The sequence below is a fragment of the Triturus cristatus genome, chromosome 1_2 (assembly GCF_964204655.1).
Source record: "Triturus cristatus chromosome 1_2, aTriCri1.1, whole genome shotgun sequence".
In the NCBI taxonomy this organism is placed as follows: Eukaryota; Metazoa; Chordata; class Amphibia; order Caudata; family Salamandridae; genus Triturus; species Triturus cristatus.
The window spans coordinates 669566514-669584257 of NC_140580.1; the positions used below are offsets into that span (position 1 = coordinate 669566514).

Sequence of the window (17744 nt, forward strand, 5' to 3'; positions counted from 1 at the left end):
TCTAAGCGTACATATTGTGAAATAGGAGGGGTGTGTGCAGAGTCCTCCCAGCAGTGCCCAGAGACAGGAGGGGTGGGTGCCTAACACTCACAGCAGTGCCCAGAGACAGGAGGGGTGGGTGCCTAACACTCCCAGCAGTGCCCAGAGACAGGAGGGGTGTGTGCCTAACACTCCCAGCAGTGCCCAGAGACAGGAGGGGTGTGTGCAGAGTCCTCCCAGCAGTGCCCAGAGACAGGAGGGGTGTGTGCAGAGTCCTCCCAGCAGTGCCCAGAGACAGGAGGGGTGTGTGCAGAGTCCTCCCAGCAGTGCCCAGACACATGAGGGGTGTGTGCAGAGTCCTCCCAGCAGTGCCCAGAGACAGGAGGGGTGTGTACAGAGTCCTCCCAGCAGTGCCCAGAGACAGGAGGGGTGGGTGCCTAACACTCACAGCAGTGCCCAGAGACAGGAGGGGTGGGTGCCTAACACTCCCAGAAGTGCCCAGAGACAGGAGGGGTGAGTGCCTAACACTCCCAGCAGTGCCCAGAGACAGGAGGGGTGTGTGCAGAGTTCTCCCAGCAGTGCCCAGAGACAGGAGGGGTGTGTGCAGAGTCCTCCCAGCAGTGCCCAGAGACAGGAGGGGTGTGTGCAGAGTCCTCCCAGCAGTGCCCAGAGACAGGAGGGGTGTGTGCAGAGTCCTCCCAGCAGTGCCCAGACACATGAGGGGTGTGTGCAGAGTCCTCCCAGCAGTGCCCAGAGACAGGAGGGGTGTGTGCAGAGTCCTCCCAGCAGTGCCCAGAGACAGGAGGGGTGTGTGCCTAACACTCCCAGCAGTGCCCAGACACAGGAGGGGTGTGTGCAGAGTCCTCCCAGCAGTGCCCAGAGACAGGAGGGGTGTGTGCCTAACACTCCCAGCAGTGCCCAGAGACAGGAGGGGTGTGTGCAGAGTCCTCCCAGCAGTGCCCAGAGACAGGAGGGGTGTGTGCAGAGTCCTCCCAGCAGTGCCCAGAGACAGGAGGGGTGTGTGCCTAACACTCCCAGCAGTGCCCAGAGAAAGGAGGGGTGTGTGCAGAGTCCTCCCAGCAGTGCCCAGAGACAGGAGGGTGTGTGCAGAGTCCTCCCAGCAGTGCCCAGAGACAGGAGGGGTGTGTGCCTAACACTCCCAGCAGTGCCCAGAGCCCAGAGACAGGAGGGGTGGGTGCCTAACACTCCCAGCAGTGCCCAGACACAGGAGAGGTGTGTGCCTAACACTCCCAGCAGTGCCCAGAGACAGGAGGGGTGTGTGCAGAGTCCTCCCAGCAGTGCCCAGAGACAGGAGGGGTGTGTGCAGAGTCCTCCCAGCAGTGCCCAGAGACAGGAGGGGTGTGTGCCTAACACTCCCAGCAGTGCCCAGAGACAGGAGGGGTGGGTGCCTAACACTCCCAGCAGTGCCCAGACACAGGAGGGGTGGGTGCCTAACACTCCCAGCAGTGCCCATGGAACGCAAAGGATGGAGTAGCCACAGATACCATGCCCACAAATGTCAGTCAGGTACACAAAGACCCTGCAGTACATGTACCACATGTGTGCGAGGCTGGGAGTATACGCATGCATAGCGCCGAAAAGAAAACATGTCCACATGAAGTCATGTCAATAGTCCACATACACAAGTACAATGACTACCAAGGATGCCACGAATGATGCAGGTGGAGACATCGCTCAGCATGCATGTGCAAAGTTGAAGGAGTCCGTCACACACCCAGCTAATGTACACACAGCTCAGCGCTAAATATTGGCAACACCCTGCAGGGAAGATGTCAGGGTACACAGAGGAAGGAATACACCTTGGGACAATTTCACCATGCAGCAACTGCTTACATGAACAGAGAAACCTAGCTAACACCGTGTGATGGCACACAGATCCCAGGGTCCCCCCTATGAGCAGCACACTACTACATTTCCCACACACTCAACACATGAACACCACCCAAAACCATGTAGCAGCCCCACCAACAGCAATACCAGCAAAGCAGTAGTGTTCCAAGGGAAAAAAATAAATTGCTTTATTCAGCATGATCCAAAAAATCTTGTTTCTAGGAAGTTCAATATTTACAAAGCCCATAGGGCAGTCCAGAAGTCACAGCTGGATGGGGGACACAGTGGGATGCGTGTCCCCTAGCTTGCCTGCACAGTTAGATTCCGTCGTCTTCCACAGGGGTGAGGGCATCATGTGGGGGGGAAGGACCAGGCACCGCAGGGACAGGAGGGCGAAGGGTAGGCGTCGTGGGTGCAGGGATGGAGGACTCCACCACAGGGGGTGGGGCAGGGCCAAAGATGGAGGCCAGGATCTCGCTGCACACCTTAGCAAGGTCCTCCAGGGAATCCCCCGCACCCGAAGGAACCACAGGCCCCAAGGAGGGGGGGGGTCAGAGGGATGGGTTGCAGCGCCACTGGTGGAGGGTGTAGACAGGGGGGGGACTCAACCACCCTGACCGGGGACTCCCTTGGCCGCTTGCGGGGTGGTGTCACTGTGGGGCTCAGGGACATAGCGGCCATGAAGGAGTCTTTGTCTGATATGAGGCCAGGAGAGCTGAGGGGAGGGGATTTGGAGGGAGTGGATTTGGTGGAATGCAGACTCCCAATCTGGCTGCGTGTCTAACGTTTGCCCCCGACCCAGTGGGTGTGCCTACTTCACCCTGTGTGTGCGTGCCAGGAGGTGTGCGGGTGACCTTCCCTGCTGGTGTGGTGCCTGTGTCCGTCGTGGTGGGTGCATGCTGACGTCTAGGTGTACGTGGGACAGGCATGGGAGTGGGAAGTGTGGATGGGGCAGGGGTAGGGGTTTGGATGAAGCGCTGCAGGAGACCCACTGCTGCAGTCAGTGTCGAGTCTATCGACCTCAGCAAGCTGCGTTGGTCAGCCTGCGATGAGTGAATGCCCTCCAAGTATGCCTCCATGTTGTTGAGGACCTGGCTGTGGCCATGGAGGACATTAAGTATCGCAGCCTGACCAATCTGCAACTGCCGCTGGATGTCCACAGACTCGGCATTGGCGGCAGCAGTGGAGACAGGGGCAGGGGGTGCGGTGCCTGGCAGGAAGGAGACATGTGGTGACCGGGCACGTTGGGAAGGGACACGAGCAAGTGGGAGGCGGCTGATGGCAATGGAGGGGGCGGGGTGCGATGTTGTGCCGCTGTCAGCTGGTGGTGCAGCCTCCGCCCACTCGGAGAGATCATCCTCGGACCCGTCTGCTTCATATTCAGTGGTGCCAGTGGACAGGTCCTCGGCCTCACTCTCCTCTGCCTCAGTACCACTCAATGTGCCAGCCACGATGTCAATGCTGGCACAGATGCTCGGTCCCTCCGCACCGTCTGTGCTCATGTCTCCCTCCGTGTCCCCCGACGATGCTGTGGGCAAGGTGAAGAGACAGCAATTAATCACACACCTGTATACATATGTCACATGAGTCCAATCTACATAGGTTACAGTGCATAGCCTGCAAAGAAAGATCAGTAACATCTACAAAACAAGGTACAGATGTAGGGCATGCAACACACAGTTGGTTCACCCACCATGCCAATGAAAACCCATGGAGAGCATGACACAATAGCAACTGACATGAAATGGAGTTTGACATAGGAGCCAGGCCCTGGGGACAATCCAGCAGTGCATCTGCACCACACAGCGTTGCCGACAATAGGGATGAGGAGGGACCATATCCATGAACTTGAGGCACATGCTGCATAGGTAATACTGAAAACATGCCCACCATAACTGGCTCACTGCACCTTGAGTGTATGTCCAGACAAACATCACACACTGGCCAGACCTAGCAAGGAGAATTCTGGTTTTGACATGTAGGCTTGGCCCGCACCAACCACCCCCTACATGAGACAATTTGTTGAGACACAGGTGGCACTTACATCTCTTGGTCTGGGTGAAATACACAGGGGCTGCAGAAATGCAAGATTGGACGCCAAATACCCAAGGTGCGCCTGTCCAAATAATCATGTACAAATGGCCATCATCAGATGATTGTAACAAGACACACAGGCACTGGCTACTGTGACTATGAACAAGGAAAATCAGGTCAGGCTGTACAGTGGACACTTGTACTACATTTCACATCAATATACATGGTGCCAGGGGACAATGGCACCGAGCACAACCTATGCTGTAGACACTGAGAGTGTCCACGTTTTGTGATGACACCTAGGAAAATATGCCCTAGGGGACAGTAGTGGCAACAGTACTCCATGGTCCTGAATGGGAATGACTGCAACACACCCCAACATCCCTGCACTATGCGTATCGCACACTCATGCACATCATGTCACAGGCCACAACATAGGACATGCGCGCTGTAAGGCATGACACTTGTGAGACTAACTCCCATGTCTGGACTCTGCATCAGTGCCAACTGACATGGAACCCACATGTACTGAACTGGACAGGGCACAGCCAAGGTCGCCAAACCTGTTACACACCACCCCCACACATGATGCTACAGGCATAGTTCACGTGGAGAAAGCGCCAGCCTACATTACCTTGTGAAGGAGTGACTACACACAGACCAGGGAACACATTGCAAGGAGGGGAAGGGAGGCAGGAGAGCACAGCTATACTGTGGCTAACAGGATCTGCACAGCACCTTTAAACCCTGGCAGTGTATCCATGCAACTGTGCACTTACAAATGCTGGTGAAACACAACAAACACACATGTACCTACCCCCTTCCTGCTGCTGCTTCTCCTGTAAGCGCCTCTCCAAGTCTGGAAACACCACCGGCAGCACACGCTTGTGGATGTGGGTCAGTCGGCGGCGCCCGCGGTTCTTATGGGTCTCAGGTGAGTCCCCCAGCAGGACCCGTGCGATCCTCCGGGTCCAGCACCAGATATCCTGCCAGCGTTTCCTCACCTGGGACAGGCGCCGCTTCCGACCATCCGCACTCCTCACGGCGCTGACGGCGGTCAGCCATATCTGCTCCTTGGCAGAGGCGCCTACCTGTGAGGATGAACAAGTGACACTACATCAATACACCTGGCACATGTCACAGAGACACATATTAGAACACATTTGCTGTTTACAACAAGGCATAGTATGCATCCAACGCATTGCACCTTTGTCATAGGGACATGATCCTCTGGGGAAGGGCAAAAGCAGTATGTGCCATTGAAAGTACACAGGTGGAATGAGGGCAACTACACAATCAATGATCCTGGCTCACACTGTGCATCACAAGCTACACCAGGATAATGTGCAGCACCTCTAAGCAGTCACATGCCACAGGCCACTGACGCCACCGCAGCAGAGTACACAGACACACACAGGCACAGGACATTCACCTGCCATTGCCAAATGCAGCGACATACCTCACTCTGCACATGTGCCACTAGACGGGGGGGGCTCACAGATGTGGGGCTGGCTCTGCACGTCAGACACACAGCACTGCTCCCTGCTCACATCACATGGCCAGGGTATATCCCTCCCTCATGCAGCTGGGGTGCTACACTCCACATATGCACCCACCCACATGACATGGGACTTACACACACACCGATGTCCAGGGTACCAACACATCATGTGGACACTCTCAGCACAGGTACACAGAACTAACACACATCTGTGGGTACAGTCACCTGTCACACTGGGCTGACCACAGAATCACATGAGGACTGTAGAGGCTACATTCCCAGGAGGACAAGACAGGCAGAATGTGGCATGCACCATGCAGTGATTGTCACAGTAAACACCATGCTAGTGAGGAAGGCAGACATGCACCACAACATGCTCTGGCAGTGAGACATCAGGCATTCCCTCCCCTGGGACCCCCCCCTACAGTACATAGCATGCGTGTCACACCTGGACACAATGGCAGAAGTCACAGTCTCAAAAAAGGGACACAGTCTGTGCTAGTGGACTCTGCACTCACCTGATAACCTGCTCGCCCATACAGCAGGGGGTACTGTGGGAGGATCACATCCATCAAAGCCAGGTTCTCCTCCAGGGTGAATGGCTGTGACCTCTCCACAACCCTTGACATGGTTCCAGGGAATCAGTAGCAGCAGCTGGGTCGTGGAATACAGAGATGTGCAGGCAAGTGCTCCCTCATGGGACCTGGCTGCTTATATCTGCCTTGCTGGCCTGTTTCATGCACAGGAGTACAGAGTGATTGGTCACTCACATTTGCATCCTATGTTTCCTCCAATCCCTTCAAACCTAGCAGTCAGTGGGTTCTTATTGTGTTTTTTTCTTGAGCATGATCTCAACTCCACAAACACATTGCAACAAAGTAGATTCATTCCAACTGACTTCTGTTGTGCACCTTCCGGAAAAAATTCAAACTTTAAACTTGGTCTCCATGACAACCAGCATGCATGTAGGCCTTTATACTTGTCCCTCATGTGTCCCCTATGTAATTTGGAGCTTCACACACAGGTACGGTGCGTTCCGGGGCCCTAGGGCACCCCAAATGCATAGCAACGGCCCGTACAGGCGTGTGTACGCTCCGTACCACTATGGGTGTTCTCGCGTATGCGTACTCATGGTGACAGTGAGCGTACAGGCGTGTGTACGCTCCGTCTCACTATGGGTGTTCTCGCGTATGCGTACTCATGGTGCTACGGACCGTACCCATGCCTGTACGCTCACTATCACTATGAGTACGCATACGCGAGAACACCCATAGTGAGACGGGCCGTACACGCGTGTGTACGCTCCGTACCACTATGGGTGTTCTCGCGTATGCGTACTCATAGTGATAGGGAGCGTACAGGCGTGTGTACGCTCCGTTTCACTATGGGTGTTCTCGCGTATGCGTACTCATGGTGATAGGGAGCGTACAGGCGTGTGTACGCTCCGTTTCACTATGGGTGTTCTCGCGTATGCGTACTCATGGTGGTACGGACCGTACCCACGCCTGTACGCTCACTATCACTATGAGTACGCATACGCGAGAACACCCATAGTGAGACGGGCCGTACACGCGTGTGTACGCTCCGTACCACTATGGGTGTTCTCGCGTATGCGTACTCATGGTGGTACGGACCGTACCCACGCCTGTACGCTCACTATCACTATGAGTACGCATACGCGAGAACACCCATAGTGGTACGGAGCGTACACACACGTGTACGGCCCGTCTCACTATGGGTGTTCTCGCGTATGCGTACTCATGGTGGTACGGACCGTACCCACGCCTGTACGCTCACTATCACTATGAGTACGCATACGCGAGAACACCCATAGTGAGACGGAGCGTACACGCGTGCGTACGCTCACTATCCCTAGGGGTATACATACGGCAGCACTCCCATAGTGATACGGGAACGTACACAGGCCCTTTTTGCGAAAGTACGGTGCTTTTCACACATCACAGTGGTGACAGGCAGCACACAGGAAGGAATAGGGCTGACATACTTGTCCATGGATGGACATCAAGGCATTGTCTGGGCAGTACTACATGTGTGGGGCACAGGTGTGAAAGGCTGTGATGTGGCACATTACTCCTGAGTCGAGAACGCACCAGATGTATGATGAGATGTGTACACATGTAATGTGTGACGGTGCAATGTGTGCCAGGCATGCCCTTGACTCCTTTGACATGTGTGCATGTCGTACTGCACACTTGGGATGAGCGTCACTGGCATGGCACGGACAACAACACACGCAAGTGTCCCCTGAGGCCCGGTACAGGGGTTACCACACCTGACATGTCACTACCCACGGTGCACAATGTGACTATGTCATGTATGTGTGGGGGGTTCCCATTAGGTTGATGTTGGAGCTCCCTCAAAAGCAGCAGCTGTTGCAGCAACCAACATGTGTCTGTGTGTAGATTGACATGGCACACTGTTCCGCACACCATGCCACATGTGGTATTGGATGTGAGGTGCGTATGTATGCATGGGACACGGAGTAGCGTAACAAGGACATGTCTGCATCCTCTCTATGAATGTGTGGTGAGTCATCACATGTACACCTTCATGGCAAGGTGTGTGGGCTGTCCTAGTGTAATGTCATGTGACCTGTGGCTCTAGTGTTCCGCTACCAGTCTCTGCAATCGACATCCTACTTCTGCTGATGTGTGGATGTATGTCACTCCTGTGTTGCGTCTGGCTGTTCACTTACACTGGGACACAGCTAATCCCATGCCATGGCATGTGGAGGTTCACAATCTCCGTGTGTAGCTGGGTCTTGGTAGGGGTGTCACCTGGCAGCCATACGTGTCCAGGGCATGTGGCACATACCTGACTCCGTATGTAGCATATGTGTATTGACAGATTAACATGTGCTCAGTACAAATAAATTGTTGTTGTGGTGCACTCACTCTTCCTTGTCACTTCCAAATTACTGCAGAGCGCCGCCTCTTCCCCGACCAATTCCGGACTTGGCTGCCATGCGGGAGAATGACTGTATCCGGTGCTACCGCTTCCCCCAACCGTTGATTCTGGAGTTGACGGCGAGACTGGCACCACACCTGCAACCGCTGCACAGGTATCCTACGGCACTGACACCCAAGCTGAAGGTAATGGCAGCCCTACATTTTCTTGCCACTGGTACCTTTCAAAATACCATAGCTCATGTTGGTGGCATGTCCCAGAGCATGTTCTGCCATGTGCTGCATGATTTCTTAGAGGCCAAGTTGATTCACCTGGATGACTTCATCCATTTCCCAACCCCTGCAATGTTGACTGGGGTCAAGCGTGGATTCTATGCCCTGGGAGGGATGCTCCATGTCATTGGGTCCATAGATGGGACACATGTGGCTTTGGTACCACCACAGGCACAGGAGGTAGCGTACAGGAATCGCAAGCACTACCACTCCATCAATGCCCTTGTGGTGTGTCTGTCCAACATGGTGATTTCACATGTCTGTGCTCGTTTTCCAGGATCAGCACACGATGCCTACATCATGAGGCGTAGCAGGATGCCTGAAATGATGATGCAGCTGCGCAACGAACGAGCATGTGTTGTTGGTGGGTACAGTCTGTCTGTCCTGTATTTTGCGTAGACTTCCAGCACGACCGCTTCTCCTGTCCTACTTATGTCCATGTGGTTTCCATGTAGGGGACGCTGGCTATTCCAACATGCCATGGCTGATCACACCTCTCCGCAACCCCATCACACCGGCCCAGCTCCGCTACAACACCGCCCATGGCCGGACAAGGCGAGTGATAGAGAGGACGTTTGGCCTCCTGGAGAGCCGTTTCCGATGCCTCCACAAGACCGGCGGCGCCCTCCCATATGCCCCGGCGAAGGTCTGCAAAATCTTCATGGTCTGCTGCATGCTGCACAACATGGCAGTTGAGAAAGCTGTGCCACTCATCCTGGATCAAGATGATCAGGACCATCCACCCGTGGAGGACGAAGGGCTTGGCAATGGGGCTAGTGATGTGAAGGACGTGGTTCCGCAAGAGGACATCCGGACTCGGCTCATACGCGACTTCTTTGCTTAGTGGTGAGTACCAGTGTCTGTGTGTGCACGCATTGGTCCCAGTGTGGCATGTGTTGCGATGTGTGTGTCCATCTGCATGTATGCCACGTGAGTCAGAGGTGTGTGTGGATGTGTCACTGGAGTGATGGTGGCAGTGATGTGTATTTCCCCAGTCATAATTGTGACCTGGCATGTTGTCATCCTTACATGTGTCGAGTACATGCACATGCAAGTGGCTGTGCTTTTTGTGGCTGACTTCTTGAGTGTCTCTCATCCCCAGGTACTTGCGCATGCCGTCTGCTGGTTGCATTGTTGTGGCACTGCTATTCCTCATGGACACGTCATCGTGTGCTGACTCAGCGTTACACGCTCGGACAAGTTTGGAAGTCTCCTTAGGGTAAGGGATGCATCAGGGGTGTATTGGGTGTGGCAGTTGTTCACGATGTATGCACACTGCCCCTGTCGATGTTTGGTTCCTCTGCAGACATGTCGCATCACCATGAAACACATTACATGCAGCTGGGTACACCTGAATAGATGGTCAGACTTGTTGACAGTCATCAGTGATGGGATTGTGGAATGTGATGATGGCATCAATGTGTGTTACACTGCCCTCGGACACATACAGTTTGCCTTGGCTTGACATGCTGTGGGACTTCCACATCAGCGGATCAATGGTGTATGGCAGTCTCTCCGTGAGCAGCAGGGGGTGTTTAGCTGTTAGCCAACACTTGTGTGCCAGTTCCATGGCTATCACGCATTTGGGCTGCAGAAGGGGGGTTCCAGTGTTGGACCCACATGTTACTCCACATGACCCGTTCATATGTACTCCGAGTTGCCTCTGCAATCCCGAATACATGACTAATAAAGGTGTCCCTATGCCTCCAAGGTGCCTCTTCTCAGTCAATGCTGGTGTATTACCACGGTGCATCCGGCATGTCTGGCATGGTTTTCTGTGATAGTGGCTATGTGTCTATGTGTAGAGTAGCAAGATGCAAGCTGTTTGTGTGGGATTAGACTGTGTATTGTGCATGTAGTCAATGACTGTGTGGGTATTGTGACATGTGCCATCCCCATTCATCCAACGTTGGCCAGGCCACCATTCACTGCATCCACCTGACTCAAACTTGCAGGACATGGTTCTGCCACCTGTCCACACATACCTGGGTGCCCCCAGGACACTCCACATGATCCCTGACCTCTGCACATGGCTGTCGCTGTACTCAATATGTCTGTCGGCACGGTTGTGCGGCCACCCCCTCAGCTGGTTGGGCCCATCACGGGTGTGTATGGTGCTCCATGTCTGTCTTGCCTAATACAATGTGACCCATGTGTGTCCTGTGCCAGACTCAGGCCCCAGGGTGTGGATGGTTGAAGTCAAATGAGAACTCAGGCATAGTTAGACTTTACAAGACACATGTAAGGTAGTAATGCAATCAGTAGGCATCTTCTCTTTATGGTGTGACTTTTTATTTTGGTTGGGGTAGGGGGGGGGTTGACATGAGGGGCTTTCCGGGTGTGTGGAATACAAAGTTCACTAGGGGACTTGGTGTCCTTGCCATTGGAAATCCTCAGAGTCCATGCCACAGTCTTTGTCAACATTGGTCAGACAGTGACCAGCAAGTCCATGTGGCAGAGAATGTCTTTTGCTGCTGTGCTGCTGTTGCTCCAGTGGCCCAGATGCCAGGCCAGGTGTCCTGGGAGATGGTGCTGTTGCGCCGACCCTCAAGGTCTTTTCCGTGGACGACCCGCCCTCCTGTGGGGACCCTCAGAAGCAGGCCGTGACGATGTTTGGGATGCTCCGTCAGATGTCTCCTCCTCCTCCTCATCCCTCCCTGTGGGTGGTGATGTTCTACGCCTGCTGGCACAGGGAGGGTTGCCCATGTTGTCGGCCATCCGACGGAGTGTACTGTGAATTCCCGTGAACACCGTCACGAGCTCAGCCTGTCTGTCCTCCATCCTCCGTTGGTGTTGCAGTAGACAGGCATGTTGCTCTGCATGTTGCTGGTCCTGCTGGGTCTTGATCCCCTCGAGGATGGACACAACCTGGGCCATGCCCGTGGTGTCCTGCCGGTATGTGTCCAGGATGTTTCGGACATGGGAATATACCGGTTCCCCAGCCAACTGGTCAGGCTGGCGCCTCCGCCGTCCTCCACTCCCACCACCCCTGCCCACTTGCACCTGGCCTGCCGTTGTGGGCACATCGGATCTCCGGGACCCCTGAGGGGTGGCATTTGCGTTGCCGCCTGCCTCCTCCTGGGTGCCCGGGACACCGTGTCCCTCCTGGCCAGCCTGGCTGCATTGTGGTAGTGGGGCAGGGATCCTGGGTGTCTCCTGGGATGTGGCAGGAGTGGGGGTGGTGGTTGGCCCAGTTGTACCCGACGCAGGTGCTGCAGGTCGTTGGACACCAGAGGGGCCAGGTTGGTCGGGGTCGGGTTCGTCCACAGAGTGGTGAGAGTCGTCGCTGCCAGTGGCTCCATCATCCCGCCGAGCCGGGTCCTGTGAGTCTTCCCCCCCAGTGTTGGGGGGGGGATCCACGACGTTGACCTGTGTGTGAGAGAGACAATGTTAATTTTGTTCCATGCAACATCCATGTTTCATTGTTTTCAAAGTTGGCACATTTCCTTGGGGAATTTGATTATGTCTTGCATTCCACTCACAGTGCACTTGTGCATGGGTATGTCCCTTGGCCACAGCTTTTGCGACTTTACATATGTGTGGCACAGTCTTACTTGCTGCGTCAATTGTGACAGCAGTCAGCAGTGGAGTGGGCAGGTGTGGCGAGCCATGCATTGGCGCCTTCCGTGTAGCACTGTACGTGTGCACATGGAGTGGTTCCACACACTTATATGATGCAGGTAGCTGTCGTTGTGCTCGTGCACAGGTTGTGACATGGCCCTGTGTTTTACCATGGAGAAGAGGGGGGGTTCTGGCACTGGCCACCCTTGTCTACATGCACGCAGTCCACCTGCTGAGGAGCAGACATCCCCACACCCCACAAGGCTGATTTCCTCTCAATGTGTGTCCCTTTCTCGCTCCCTCTCTGTCCCCCTCTCCCTCCCTCCGTGTGTCAGCCTCCTCCCTCTGTCCGTCTCCCTGTGTCTCCCTCCCTCTCTGTCCCCCTCTCCCTCCCTCCGTGTGTCAGCCTCCTCCCTCTGTCCGTCTCCCTGTGTCTCCCTCCCTCTCTGTCCCCCTCTCCCTCCCTCTGTGTGTCAGCCTCCCCCTCTGTCCGTCTCCCTGTGTCTCCCTCCCTCTCTGTCCCCCTCTCCCTTCCTCTGTGTGTCACCCTCTGTCACCTCAGCCCAGCTTCCTGGGCACAGACTATTAGCAGATCTTTGAATGGCCCTTGGATTGTTGATGTGAGTTTGTTTCTGATCTCCAGGCACCCATTGGCTGTAGTGTGTGTGTCTGCACTGCTGCTGTGGTGGTGTGTGCTGCCACTCTTTCACAGTGTTGGCTGTTCATTAGCTGCTGTCATGTGCAAGAACGTGCCGTCACCCCCATGTGTTGATGCAAGGCGTCCGCCATTTGCTGGCGAGTCTTTCCTGTGTGGGGACACACTGTTTGTCTGGCTGTGACCTAGGCCATATGGGCAGAGGGCATTGTTGTCTGCTTTGGAGTTGCACTATGTGATTTTTGGGGCCCACACTCCCGCCATCCGGGTTACCGTGTCTTGTGTTGGTGTTTTCTGTGGCCTGTGACTTGACATTGTCCAGCTGGGTGCATGGGGCATGGTGGCGCTAGTGGCATGTGTGTGTTCATGGAGTGTGGTTGAGTCATGCGATAGCTTGGGGTGGTTGCGTGCCTGTTTGTGAGTTTGGTTGTGGATGACGTTCCCCCCATGTGAGGTGAGTTGTTTGTGTACTCACCCGGGTCTCGGAGTCCGTCTAATCCGTCCACTGCCACCACCGGCAGTATGGCCATCACCCTCTCCTCCCAGGGATGGTATTCTACGCGTCTGCGGGGCGGCCCTCCTCCAGTGACGTTGGCCTGGTTGTGTTCGTCCGTCATTTTGGCTCGGACCCTCCTCCGCAGATCGTACCACCTGGCTTGGCATTCATGCCTGGTCCTTCTGGTGTCCGCAACAGCATTCACAGCATCGCCGATGGTCTGCCACATGGATGTTTTTTCTGAAATGCTGGTCTGTCTGACCAATGTTCCAGAGAGGTGTGGCTCAACTCTGAGGATTTCATCGACAAGGACCTCCAACTCTCGGCTAGTGAACTTTGGATTCTTGTTAGTGGGCATGGTGAGGGGTGTGGGTGTGGATGGTGGGGGGAGTGTGTGGATGGTTGTGGGTGTGTGGGTGTGGTTGTTTGGGTGTGTGTGAATGTGATGTGGGGGTGTTTGTGAAGGTGTGTGTGTGAAGGTGTGCAAGTGTAAGGTGTGGTGAAGCTTCTAGTATGGTGCTGTAGGTTGTCTGTGGGGTCTGGCAGCAGTGAGTCTGTTGCAAAGGTTCATGGTTTGTGTGTGTGGGCCCTTTTTATTGGTCCATTGGTGGGTGTGGCTGTGTTTGAAGTTTGGGTGGGTGTGTTATAAGGAGTGGTTGTGTTTTGGGCCTCTGTTTTGGATTTTGGCAGTTGCAGGTCAGTGATTGTGTTGTTTTTGAGCTTGTTGGACATGTTTAGTGGCTTTGTGCCATTCAAATGGTGTATTCTTGTGTTGTTTTGCTTTGTCCTGGTTGTGTACGTGCGTTTTTAACATGTGTACGGTGTGTACTTCGGCCATTTTGTTGTACAGTGCTGTCCTTGTGTCTGGCTTGGTACGACTCGTACATGCGCGATGTTGTGTGAAGGTGCTGGTGTTGGGGCCTGGGGTACGCTCCATACGTCCGTGGGTGAGGGTACGGTTCGTACATACACGGGGGTACGACACGTACACGGGTGGGGGTACGACTCGAAAGTACACGGGTGTACATACACGGGTGGGGGTGCGACATGTACACGGGTGTACATACACGGGGGGTACAACACGTACACGGGGGGTTCGACACGTACAGGGGTGTACATACACGGGGAGTACGACTCGAACGTACATGGGTGTACATACACGGGTGGGGGTACGACTCGAACGTACACGGGTGTACATACACGGGGGGTACTACACGTACACGGGTGTACATACACGGGTCGGGGTACGACACGTACACGGGTGTACATACATGGGGGGTTCGACACGTACAGGGGTGTACATACACGGGGGGTGCGACACGTACACGGGTGTACATACACGGGGGTACGACACGTACACGGGTGTACATACACGGGGGGGTTCGACACATACAGGGGTGTACATACACAGGGGGTGCGACAGGTACACGGGTGTACATACACGGGGGTGCGACACGTGCAGGGGTGTACATACACGGGGGTGCGACACGTACATGGGTGTACATACACGGGGGGTGCGACTCGAACGTACACGGGTGTACATACATGGGGGGTTCGACACGTACAGGGGTGTACATACACGGGGGTTCGACTCGAATGTACACGGGTGTACATACACGGGGGTATGACACGTACACGGGTGTACATACATGGGGGTTTGACACGTACAGGGGTGTACATACACGGGGGTACGACTCGAACGTACACGGGTGTACATACATGGGGGTACGACACGTACACGGGTGTACATACACGGGTGGGGGTACGACATGTACACGGGTGTACATACACGGGTGGGGGTACGACTCGAACGTACACGGGTGTACATACACGGGGGTACGACACGTACACGGGTGTACATACACAGGGGGTTCGACACGTACAGGGGTGTACATACACAGGGGGTACGACTCGAACGTACACGGGTGTACATACACGGGGGTACGACACGTACACAGGTGTACATACACGGGTGGGGGTATGACACGTACACGGGTGTACATACACGGGTGGGGGTACGACACGTACACGGGTGTACATACACAGGGGGTTCGACACGTACAGGGGTGTACATACACGGGGGTACGACTCGAACGTACATGGGTGTACATACACGGGTGGGGGTACGACTCGAACGTACACAGGTGTACATACACGGGGGGTACGACACGTACACGGGTGTACATACACGGGTGGGGGTACGACACGTACACGGGTGTACATACACGGGTGGGGGTACGACACGGGTGGGGGTACGACACGTACATGGGTGTACATACACGGGTGGGGGTACGACACGTACACGGGTGTACATACACGGGTGGGGGTACGACTCAAACGTACGGGGGCTGGGGGGTGTTCGGCGCGTATGCGGGCACATGTCTCCATGGTTGCTATGGGAGTTCGGTGCGGACGGTGTTTTTTCCATCCGGTTGTAACATCGGACGCATGGGATGGATTGTGATTCCGCGGTCGGACTTCACTTTTCACATTTGTACGGTAAATCGTCCGGGGACGTGTCGGACACGTTTTCCGACCCGAGGACGTGTGGGGACTTATTCCCAATGCGATTCGTATGGTCTTTTTCCCATGCGAATCGTAATTGGCAGTTTGTACGGCACTTGTACGATTCATACGGTAAAAATACCGGATACGAGTCGTACGGGCCATTTTTTTACCGGATCGTGATCGGCACCAATGTCTTTTAGCATCACATAGCTCTGCAGCTGGCATTTACATTCTCTTCTGGAGACTAGTGGGTGTTCATCCATACTGCCTTGCGAAGGGCTGAGCTCTTATCTGATATGGTTTATTCCTACTTGTGATTTTTCGACACCGGTTCTTAGCATGTACTGTGGCAAAAAAGGCTACTGGGGACTAAGGGGCTCATTTTGATGATGGGAGGGCCGCCACCGCTGGGCCGGCGGTGGCGATCCTCCCACCATCAGAATGAGATTTACCCACCGCCTAATTAGGATGGTGGTGGGAATCACAATGATTCCGTGCGGACGGAAAGTTCATCCGCCATGGTTCCTCAAGGCGGTCATTTTCTGCCCACCTTGCGGATCCTGGAACCAGGGCAACATTGCAGCGGTGCCGTGCAGCACGCCGTAGGGATTATGATTTGCCCTTCCACCTGTCTTTTTGCGGTGGATATCCCGCCGCAAAAAGACAGAGAATGGCTTTGGGGGCCCGTTGCGGGCCCCCTCTGTGGGGGGGGTGCACTGTGGGGTACCCATTGTATCCCCCTGCAGTGGTGCCACGTGGTGCAGGGAAATGCTGTGCATGCTCTTTTAACATTGTGGACGGTGTTGTAGCCAGCAGCACCATCCGCAATGTTAAAAGGCCAGGATGCGCCCACCAGTATGGTGGGCACATCTTAATTGCACTGGTGGGATCGTCGCGTGTCTGCTGGACGGTCCCATCACCATTATGATGGCTGGAGGACTGATGTCTGCCCACCATCATAATGGTGGACTGAGGTAATTTGCCTCTTATGTCCCAGAGTCTGTCCTACTATAGCTCTGCAAACTAGGCAAGTACAACCTCTGTGTCACTTGACTCTTGGTGGCAGCGAGCATTTACTGGTTTCTCAGGGGATCACTGACACAACTTTGACTCCTATAATATCGACCAACAAAATCTTATACAAAAATAACGACACCCAATACACAAAACTAAAATAACACAAACATCGATAAACAATATGGTCAGAAAAAACATTGACTACAAAAATATCGACAACAAAAAAAAGAACACAAAAATATCGAGAAAATTAAAGTAACATATATAACAACAAAAATATTGATATGCATAATATCAACAACACAAACATCGATAAAATACATATAAACTATACAGAAAAATAACATTTAAATATTAAAGGAAACTATTTTCAATATTATAAACAAAAAACATATTTCAAACATTAAAAACAAACACTAACAAAAAGAATTACAATAATAAAATTAAAACACACACAAATATACTTAAAAACCAAAAACAAATAAATAAACAAACACTACAACATAAAAAATCACCACTATCAAAAATAAACAGATATATATTTTACATATATAAATAAATATAACATGTATTAACAAATACATTTTAAATATGTTACTAAACAAAATAAAAATGAACATTAAATAAACATAATTAACATTAAACAAATTAAATTATAACTGCCAAAAAACTTCAAAAAAGCTATCTCAACCAATAAATTTAAACTGCACCAACACAAACCAATAGAAAACTCTAACTGATTAAATAAAACTATAAAAACAATCAATTAATTAACACAAAATTTACCGTAAAACAGACAAACACTGCAGAAGGATGAAACTTTGCGAGACAGAAAACAGAATGAAAAAATCTACATACACAACCAAACAGAAAAGCTCTCTTTAAAGGTAAGAACAAACCATTTTAAATAAATAAATAATATTAGCTTAAAACAGAAAAATA

At 53.2% G+C, this 17744-nt stretch overlaps 1 long non-coding RNA gene across 1 annotated transcript in view; it reads right to left on the reverse strand.

Annotated features, from left to right (window-relative positions):
- The window catches only part of LOC146867832 (uncharacterized), a 162352-nt gene that overhangs the window by 83268 nt on the left and 61340 nt on the right, over window positions 1–17744 (reverse strand). The gene's annotated exons all lie outside the window — the stretch shown is intronic.